Source organism: Rutidosis leptorrhynchoides, chromosome 9 (genome assembly GCF_046630445.1).
Source record: "Rutidosis leptorrhynchoides isolate AG116_Rl617_1_P2 chromosome 9, CSIRO_AGI_Rlap_v1, whole genome shotgun sequence".
In the NCBI taxonomy this organism is placed as follows: Eukaryota; Viridiplantae; Streptophyta; class Magnoliopsida; order Asterales; family Asteraceae; genus Rutidosis; species Rutidosis leptorrhynchoides.
The window spans coordinates 363,452,781-363,463,966 of record NC_092341.1 but is presented as its reverse complement, the minus strand read 5'-3'; positions in this window follow the sequence as shown (position 1 = coordinate 363,463,966).

Here is an 11,186-nt window from a genome sequence, read left to right as displayed (position 1 = left end):
TAGAAAATACAGTAAAACTCAGGTAAATGTTCACTTGATATAATATGTACATACACCAATCAAATTACATTCATTATAAGTTTAGGTATTGAAATAATGGAACCCAATATTAAATTTTCTGCATTGTGATAGTATGTTAGACTATTTCTAAACGTGACGATGCTATCACAGACAGTTAGTCCATTTTTTGGCCAAAAAGTGCAATTTGAATGTGATTTGACAATGTCAGTTTTTGACGTTTTTTAACCGCAGTGTCAGTTTTTTGTGTTAAATATTGGGTAGTGTGATGTGGTAAAATCTGATTGAAAATCGGGTGCAAGAAAATAAATTAAATAATAATTATAAAATTGTGTAAAGATATGATTGGTGGGTCAAAAGTCGCGGATGATTAGAAATGCGTCAATACTTCAACTAACGCCCAAAAGTCATGCATGGTTAGCAGCCGCCAGTTTATGTTAAATGTGCCACCTAGACTAACGGACGCAAGGAAACGAGGGGTTGGAATTGGTCTTATGTGTAAAAATGAAGTCAAAATAAGTCAAAACTCAATGTTAAAAACAAAAGAAACTAAGAAATACAAATTTTGATTGTTGAGGGACCAATTATGTCAATTTGTAAATTCTACTTAGTAACAAAGAGGCAGGGACGGATAAAAAGGGAAAATTTTAAGTCTTTCATCTTCATCTGAAGTAGATTCAAAGTGTGCGTGTGAATTCTCACGAGCAAAGTGGTAGAACAAGTCAAGTGTAGAAACTAATTTCGAGTAATAAACAATTTAGTGATGTTTCAACAAAGAGATCAGAAAGAAACAAGGTACGATTGCATTCCTAAGATTACAATACTAGGGTTTATGTGAAATTTTGCAGTTATTTTGAATTGATATATTTAGTTGAGTCTTAGAAGTGTAATTTCATACTGTTGGATGATTGTTTCTCGTTAAACATATGTATTTGGTGATTATGCCCTCAAATAAGTCAAGGTGCAAAATGGGTAAAATTGTTAATCATTAACCCATATGTTTTGTTAAGTTATCATATGACAAAAGATCATGATTTTAGAACTTTAATTCAATTATGTGATTTTAGAATCGAATTGAAGTATTGGAATGAAATGAGAGTGAAAGTGGGTCATAAGTGCATGTTGGGTCAAAATCACTTTTTTATTATTTGAATATAGATTTAGATATAGATATAGATAGATAAGATATAGATATATTGGTAGTTTAATGGTTTACTATGAGTTCATATAATGGTTGGTGAGCTCAAGTGATCACCCTAGAATAGTGCGGTGACACGATTAAGGATTCAAGTCAACTTTAAGTACTATATTGAGAATACCATAATTTGGGTCCGTAGCTTAAAATAGTGTGATTACACGATTAAGAATTGGGTTCCAACTTCCAAGCACTATATTAATAGTAGGGTGATTATGTTGTTATGTATCTTTTACTTAAAAAGTTTAGCTATTATTGTGATTGTAGAGTTAATATATGTATAATTACTATGATTATAATGTGTATGTCGACATTAAGGGGGTGGGGGTGGGGGTGGGGATGGGGATGGGTTTAGTTTTCTAGTGTATCATCTTATTTGCTTATTTTCATAATATAAGCTCAAATTTGTTGTTTGGGTGAGCTTATTTGCTCATTACATGCATGAAAGATAAGCTTCTAATTCTTAACTTGTATAAATATCTTCATCTAAATGAGCTTATAAGCTACTTCATATAATTTAAGACAAACACTCAAATAAGTTCCTAAATGAGCTTATAAGCTAAGACAAGCACTCAAAAATACCTTACGTGCTTGTTGCCTATAAGCTATATGCTACTTATAAGTAATAAGCAACAAAACAAACCAACAAAAAGAAGCCAATAGATATCTCCTATAGTCATGGCAAAGGCAAAGCTTCTAAATAAAACCAATACATATTCTTGTATACCATTCTATTTAATAACACAGTTTTGTAGATGTTGATAGAAATTTTTGAAAATGCTAACAAGGTCGGTAGTTGGGTCACCTATGCAGTAGCGAATCTAGGATCAAAACTCAAAGGGGGCCCGATGTGAGATAATTATATTTATTAGCTGTTTATCTTCGAAAGACCATAAATCCTAAAAACATATGGGGACATGTAGTTAAATAGTGATTTCCTAAACAATTTGATTGGTACATTGTAAAAAAAAAATTCCGAAGTAGCGGTGTCACTTGACACCGCACCTTCCTTACTAGAATCACCCCTGCACCTATGAAAGTGGGGAACTATTATCTTTCTTGAAGATGCGTTCATTTAGTTTAAGTTTTGTAAGGTACTACTTATACGTACTATGTAAAATATGTTTTATAAAAATATTTTTTGTTTATCTTTCTTATCAAATTGTAGCGCTCAGTGTAACATTGTCACACTTGTTTTCTTTTCTTATTTATTTTTTTGAAAACACAATAAAACCACTGCAAAAGATTGATCACATACATCTACATGTGCAAAGATTGCTTTGGTTTTTTTATATCTTTTTAAACATGTTTTGCCAGAAATATATACAATGCGAGTGTTGTAAGTCCTCGTACGTATTTTACTTGTTGAGTAAACTTTTTTCAGAAAGACAAATCTTACACTATCTACTTGAATAAATACTCGTTGTTTATTTTCTCTTGTTTATAATTCACACAGAATATATATGTTTGACCCAACAACGTTGAGAACTTAACAATAATAATATTTTAAGTTACTCGTCCTTTATTCAAAATCATATGAAAATCCACCAAGTAAAACTGTACGTTTAGGCATTTTAGAAAATACCATATCCGTTAATAATAGAAATTAGGTGTACATTTTTTTATGAAAAAGACACCCTTTTTCTTATGAAATAAACACCCGCAACCCTTTATACACTTTAGTTTCAAAGTGAATGTGGTATTACGAGGTCTGAATTGTTGTATCACTTTGATACCAATATGCTTCATACTTGTTAGGTTGGGTGTAACATTTTTCTAGAGATGAAATGTAGTTTGATTTCTAATTAATTGTGAGGTTGTAAAAGTCCCTAGTGTGGGATTAATGGATCGAGACCTGGAGGGATTAATTGGCCAAGTCGGGATTTATCAGATTGGATTTTTTATATTTAAATAATAAATTAAAAATAATATGTCTAAATATAGAAGAGAACAATAAATATAAATATAAACATAAAATTTAATACTCCGTATAAACAATAAATATAAACATAAACATAAAATTTAATATAATTGTTTTTTACCCAAATATCCATAGCTCCTAATTTTAATTAATATTAAAATGTTGATCAACTTTGATCAATTTTGATTGAATAAATCTGTCTTTGACCGACTATATCGGTCTATTTTGACCCGGTGACTGGCATTGACCGACTTGTTTGACTAAGATGGGCCTAGTCAAGTCGGACCACTTCCCAAACCCGACTTGTCGGGGATTAATCGGCTTAGTTCACCAACTTTTACAACATTGATTAAGCCTTATGTCAACATCTATCATTTTTCTTTTCTCTAACTTTAGGTTTGAAAACTATTCAAAATCCAAACATACGTGAATCTATTAAAAGATTAACAATTTTTAGGATCTAATAATAAATATGTGAATCGTTTACAATATCTAAAAAATTCTATTTTAGTCATAGTTAATATTAGTTTGGATTTGAAAATGCTTAAATGAAAAACACCTTACTTTGCAACTAATTAATAACTAACCCCAATTTAACTATACATCAAGAAAAAAGGCCACAACGAATCGGGATACACAGTGCAGATGTAGACAAGTAAATTGAGCGAAAATGACAATAAAAGTTTTCAAACATACCAAGAGTGTAAGCGAGTACGACCAGAATGAGGAATGAAATCATTTTCGATCGAGCGCTAAAGAACTAATTGTCTTAAGAATGAGCAAATTGAAAGGTTTACAATTTCTTGATTAGGAAAGGGGGCATGTAAAGAATGTTTAGGGCTTCGACATATATTGAATTCAGAAAGGGTAGTTTTGTCAAATGTTTCCACAAGTGACGTGGCAATGTAATTAATCGCTCGTTAAGTAACGTACGAAGGGATGATTAAATTACGTTATAATATATACTACTATTTTATTATTGTTGAAAATAAGTTAATCTTTCGATGTTTACTCTTAAGTCCACTAATCAACTAAGTTAACCTCTTTGGTTGTAAAATTTGGCCGTATGCTCCTAAACTAGTCAGATATAAAGGGCTTGTCCGACCAAACTAAGCCGAAGCCGGTCAATGTTGCCGTTTAGTCGGTCGAGGTCGGTCAAAGACTGACTAGTCCCAACTTCACTGATTAGTACCTATACCTCACATACGTGGGATTGGGTATTGTAGTTGGGAAAGAACGATTGTTGTTGTTGTGTCTCCGCTGCATGACCCCGACTAGTAATGTTGCTCTAGTCTGACCTAGTTGGCGAGCGATCCCACATCGCGACAGAGAACCAGAGAGTAGGTGCAAAAGTATAATAGAGTGTGCTGCCTATTCTATGTATTTTATGTTTTTTTTATTGTAGTTGGGAAAGAACGATTAAGTTCCCATTACTAATATGGGAACGAGAGCCTCATGACACATTCCGTTTGCGTGCAGATGTAGCTAAGTGTCTGCTATCACAAACTAGACCTTTACTGTCCTTTTTTCTCTCCTAGTGCTTCAATTAAGAAATACAGATTGCAAACTCTTCTTAACCATGCACAGGCTATGCTTAGAACCTGCGGGCCAGGCTTAGAGTGCGTGAAACTCGTCACCTCGTAAGGGTATTGAGACCATATTATGCTACACGAAAGCACCACTTTCTCTGCAGTATTGTCACACAACCCTGTTGAATCTTGATGCAAGACCAATCGGGAATGCAATGAGAAGGCATGATATGAATGCAATCAACCAATCTCGTATGTTATGAGCTATTTCTTTTATTCATACATTCCCCAAGTCAATACTTCATGTATGCAGCTAACAACTCGCTGCTCTATGTGTGTGGAAGTAAACTAAGTCATCCACGTGCATACAATTATCATTCCTTAGGCTTTGACAATATGAAGAAGCATGGTTGCAAACGACGGCTGTGGAGGCTGGTGCGTCGGTTTTGGTGACTAGCCTGTCCCGTTTCGCCTAAAACCATGTTATTGGTCGGTTAACGCTAAAAGTCAGGTCAAAGTCGAGAAAATCGGTCAATGTTGGTCAAATGTTGACTTTTCGTCTGGCCTTTTTCAAGTGTAAACGAAAATCCCAAGCCTAATTAAAAAACAGCTCGGAAAAACACGACTTACATAGTATCCCTTAAAGATAAAATAAGAAATACACTATAATTGATACATTAATAGTTACACACAACACAAAGACAAGAACAATACCCAATCCCGCGCTTGCGAGGTATGAGGAGGTGAGATGTAGACAATCCTTCCTCACCCTAGATTAGAAGGAAGTCGTAATAAATACAATATAATACTAATTATACACTATACACTATAATTAATACACTAATAATTTAATAATAAATACAATATTATCAATAAATTAATAATTATACACTATAATTAATAAATTAATTCATTAATTATTATACACTATAATTAATAAATCAATAATAAAGAAGCTATAATTAATAATTTAATAGATACATTATAATAATACAAAACATTTTAAAAAACCTATATATTATTGAATAGTCAATGCTAGTCAACGTCCGTCTCAACCCCATCTCTACCGATTCGACCTTTCAAGGTCCTCACCGACTCGTCTCCATCGCGTATTTTTCAACCTTGTGAAGAAGTATATAATACCATACCATGTTTACACCCCTCAAGAGAATCACCATGTAACTAGTTTTAATCGGCGTCTTTTTTGTAGTTTGATCAATATTTAAATGTCATACCTGATATCCAAGATTAATTCGATCCATATTTACTTTTTCAAAAACCCCATTTTAGCCAACATAGTTGAATTTCCAAGATACTAACATTATAATGCATGCATAATTTGGGTCTTACTATTTTTTAGTGACTGCAATTAAGGGTGTGTTTATATGAGAGGTACGTTAACGAAGGTACGGATTTGGTTTCGAATAAAAGAGTTTGGTTCTTGGGTTTGCCTTTTAGAATCAATATCATATATCTTTACTATGGGACCCATGGAACTAAACACTCAATTAGTGAAATTCAAAATGCTGAAATGAATGTTTATTTGATAGGTACATTAATGGTGGTGGATATATCATCTCCCATGATTAAACTCTGTATTTAGGTACAAACAGTTGAAAAAGTAGTTAATATTAGTACTTGGTAAAGTTCATTTGTGATCTGAATTATTCTGGTTCTGCTGCACGTCTCTTTGAAATCCAGCTCCAAACTTTAATGACAATTTAAAAATATCGAAGCACATAACATTAACACCAAAACTGAGCAAGACCGAGTCAATCATAAATCATGAATCTTTTTATTACAAATCTTTGATTTCACTTACAGGTATACATTTTACTGGTGGCTAGCCACATGATGTTCTCAACAAATACATCAGAGTTCAAATTAATCACAACAAATTACGAGTAACACACAACAATTAATGATGCCAAATATGATTAGCTAACCATGATGTTCACCATGTTCTCCACCGCTTGATCCTCCATAACCATGCGGACCTTGTTCATGGCCATAAGTCGGTGGAACAACAATAGGTTTCTTCTTTTTCTTGACCAAACAAAAGAGTCCTGCGGCCAAAAATGCTAGAAAGAAAGCACCGCCTAATGAAGCACAAACCGCGATGACAACAGTGTGATGGTGATGACCACCGCCACCTGGCGGTTTTGGGGGTGTTACTATTTCGCCTGATGGTGGGATGGCAGAATAAGGTGATGGTGGAATGACACTAGTGGATGGTGGATATGGGTATGTAGGTAATGGTGGTAGTGTTGCTGGTGGCCAAGGGTGGGGCGATGGTGCTGGCCATGGGTGTGGAGTGTACGGAGGATAGGGTCCTTCTGGTGGGATCACCGGTACACTTGGTGTAGATGGTTTTGGTCCCTCGGGTGGACTAGCTGTTGGCGGTTTTGGTCCGTATGGTGTTGGCGGTTTTGGTCCGTGAGGTGTTGGCGGTTTTGGTCCATGAGGTGTTGGCGGTTTTGGTCCATATGGTGTTGGTGGGTAAGCTGGCTTTTCAGGGGGTGGTGGTGGTGGCGGTGGAGAATGATAAGGATAAACAGTTGGTGGTGGTGGCGATGGCGGGGATGGTGGTGGTGGAGAACTATAATGGTAACCAGTAAGTTTTCTTGAAGAAACCATGTTTGATTAAGAAGTGTGTATGCAAAGAGTAGAATGATGGTTAGCGTAAAGAGGGATGGCAAATATATAGAAGAATAATTGTATATAGTTTTTGACCATGATACACTTGCATTAAAGAAAATATTTTGAGATTCTTATTTAACACCTACATGCAAGGTTTTAAATTTTGAAAGGTTTGACATTATGCAATATACATTTACTTTTACTTTAGTTTTATTATTTATTTATTTATTATTTATTTAAACTAAGGTGCAAATGTTACACATGGCTGACAGCGCAAGTTAGAGTATTGACCTACACAATCAAAGAACGACCTTCCTTCTACTAACGAAAACAGAGGAGCTAGTACAAATCGATTTTACTCCGTAAAACTACAGCTAAATGAATATTCTTTTTTTAGAAGGTAATAGTGCTTAACTAAATGTTCCTGCCAATATAAATTATTAGTGCACAAGTTAAAAAAGAAAAACATTTGATTGTTTAGTTCCAATTGTTTTGACTCAAACGGGTAAACATCGAAGAGGGTGAGTATTAGGTGACCATTTCCCTGGTCACTCCAATGTACTAGTATAATTTACTTCATGAAAAGGGTGCTATGTGATACACTTGTTTTAGCTTTTCTAAAAGCTAGAAAGATCATACTTCGTGATTGCTTAGTGACTCACTTTCAAGACGGGCGTTATAAGTGAAGAGTGTATGCTTTGTGAGATGCACTTGTTCTTAGTGACTCACATTCATAACAGATGTTGAAAGTGAGAAGTGTCAAGTGTGCTAGCACTTGTTGTCTTAGTGATCGAAATCTTTCTAATGATAGAAAGATTGCTCTTAGTGAGCTAAAGATTGCTTTTAGGATGCGTTTACTTACCTCTTACTTGAATGGTTGAACGTTGAATGCTGAACCATTCAGCATCAACACGTTTGTTTCTGACCTCAGAATGACGTATAGTCTGAGTGGTTCAGGATTCAGTGTTGAACCATTTGGAGCTGAAATACACTTTGTAACCATTAAGCATCCAAATTTTATGTAATATCCTTGTTAAATTATATCAAGGACATTTATTAAATAAACATATTGTTTTTTTTTATTCTTGCAAAAAGTTACTAAGTTAATTTCTCCATCATTCGTATTGTTCGTTCAAAATGATTATCAAACATATTATTGTCATTCACAACCAACTTCATTTAGAACCTTTGAAACATTTAGATTATAAACCATTCATATTATGAACCATTCAACGTTAATAATTCAGTTTTATCAAACACGACCTCAGTGGGCTAAAGATTGCTCTTGGTGAGCCTTTGTGAAATGGATCTCCACCGGTTTTGGGTATGCTTAGTGAAACTCTCAATCACTCTGGACTGAGGAGTGAGATTAAGGATAATCACCGGTGTTTGTATATCGTACTTTAAATTATTTATTTATACTGCAAACACCTATAGTTGTTTAAGAAAGCAGATTGATTTAAACCGAAGTGATTTAAAATACTCAAAAAACGACTAAGTAGCAATTTAACACCCAACTTCTAATTACCTATAGTGAGAAGCTACGCCTTTCACCTCTTAAACCTAAACTTGCAACTTATCCATTACCGAATCACCTAAAGATGCAACCACGAACCCGTCGAAACACCCCGCAGTGGATGTCTCAATGGTATCGAAAAGGAGCTAATTATTTCATGCCACGCGAAACATTTGCAACACTGAAAACCTCACCAAAGAGGCTAGCCAACTTTTTATTGTTGTCCACAGAAGCATAACTTGACGGAACGAATTTTGAACCAAGCAACCCTAGAAACTTACCACTTCTGTCGACCAAAGAAGTAGTCACCAAAAAATCCTAGTTACCCGGTGAAGCTGAGTTGATTAGCTTGCAAAACTTTTCTTGTCCGCGCATTGAACGAAAACATCCCATTTGCTACATTGGGTTACCAAAACTCCTCGGTCCGATAGGCACTTCAAGAATTTAGGCTCCGTTTAGCTCACAGAATCCAATAGGATTCTGGCAGAATCGGAATTAAATTTAGACACAAGTTGTGTCTAAATTCAATTCCAATTCCGCTGAAATCCCATTGGATCTCGTGAGCCAACGGGACCTTAGTTTCTGAAACAAAATCTAAATCAATAACAAGCACATAAAACTCGAGCTGGTCCACAACATTCTTATTGGCACGAATCTTAACACACCAAAGTCGAGAGGTATAAATGTAGTGACGAGCAGAACAATGCTCGAAAGAGACACAATCTAGATGACTAATCGACGAAATTCCCCTAGCCAAACGCACTTTACCATTTATATCACGTACATAATAGTCGCCGGAAAGCTTCTGGTAGCGGGAAACAACAAATGGCGGCACGACAACAACTGTAGTTGAGTCGGGTAGTTTCAAAGGAAAAGCTCCAAGCTGGAAACTCGCCTGAATATATAACTACCAAACTACCTATCACAATTCGTTTCATTAAAAGAATATATAATGCTTTAACCATTAATCTATTTAATTGTATAGTTCCAAACTTCCAACCCATAATATTTCTAATTGAGTTCCAAACTTAAACCCTCAACTCAACTAGTCAAAATTGAAAGAGCACCACGATACCGCTAGAATAATGACACTTTGATCTACTCCCTTCATTTTGCTTTAATTTTTTAGCTAAAACTTTCTATATTCGAGTTAAATCTTTTTGAAAAGTTTTTTGTCATCGAAATGCCCTAACACTACTCAAACTATTTTAAACACGTTTGTGGAGCAACTAAAGTGACTTCGTTATTTGGTAGAAAATTATTTTATTTATGTATATAATTTATTTTAAAATGTGTTAAACAATTCAATATATTATTTTTGAAAAATGATTGTATAAAAAGCCAACTACAAGAATATGTATATAATCATTGTCATTGTCATGACTTATTATTAGAAGATAAACTACCACCACCTTTCACACATTCTTAAATAATAATATTTGTTTAAGACTCTGAATATATATGGTAATTACATATGAGCTGCCAAAACGGTGAATGTATGCATGATGGCAGATTAGCAGCCCTAATTATTTTTAAATCTCCTATTGCTTGGTTAGTTGGTTGTGGAGTTGGTAAAAAGTCTTCGGACTAATATGTAACATTATATATGTAACATTACTTCTAATACTCCGTATGATTTTTGCACTTTGTTTATTTGCGGAGCAGTTATATTTAACAGTGTCATTTATTATTATTATTATTAATTTTTTTTTTTGCCATATATATACGTAATGACAGTTAGAAAAACATATGACTCAATGACAGCTATCATGCATATATCTAATGACAGTTAGAAAAACAATACACACTACAAGAAAAATGTTTATTTGTGACGATCTTTTAATGACGACTCAATATTTGGTCACTAATAATGCTATTTAGTTACCATTAAAAAAGTGGTCACTAAATTTTGGTCACTATACGATATTAGTGACCAAACATATGGTCACTACAGTGACCAATTTTGATATTTTGGTCTCTAAAATTTTTTTGTGACGCATCTATAGTGACAAGAAGTGAACAACCTATTTTGATCACTAACTCGATTTAGTGACCAATTTAGTGTTATTAATAGCCAATAGCCTGTGTCACTAAAACTCATTTTTCTTGTAGTGACTCTTGAAGATATAACAGACATAACACTCAACACAATAACACATTACCTAATTAATGTAGCAACTAGCAATTCAACAGTTTGGGCCGGGCCAATTCGGGTTGTTGAATGTGTGAATAAGTTGAGCTACTCGCAAACTATTTAAGCTCGACTCGTTAAGAGCTCGATTCGAGCCGTGTTTAAGCAAACTCGAGCCCAAACATGAATAAATTTTTAGATCTTTTAATAAACGAGCTCGACCTAGATTTTTATAT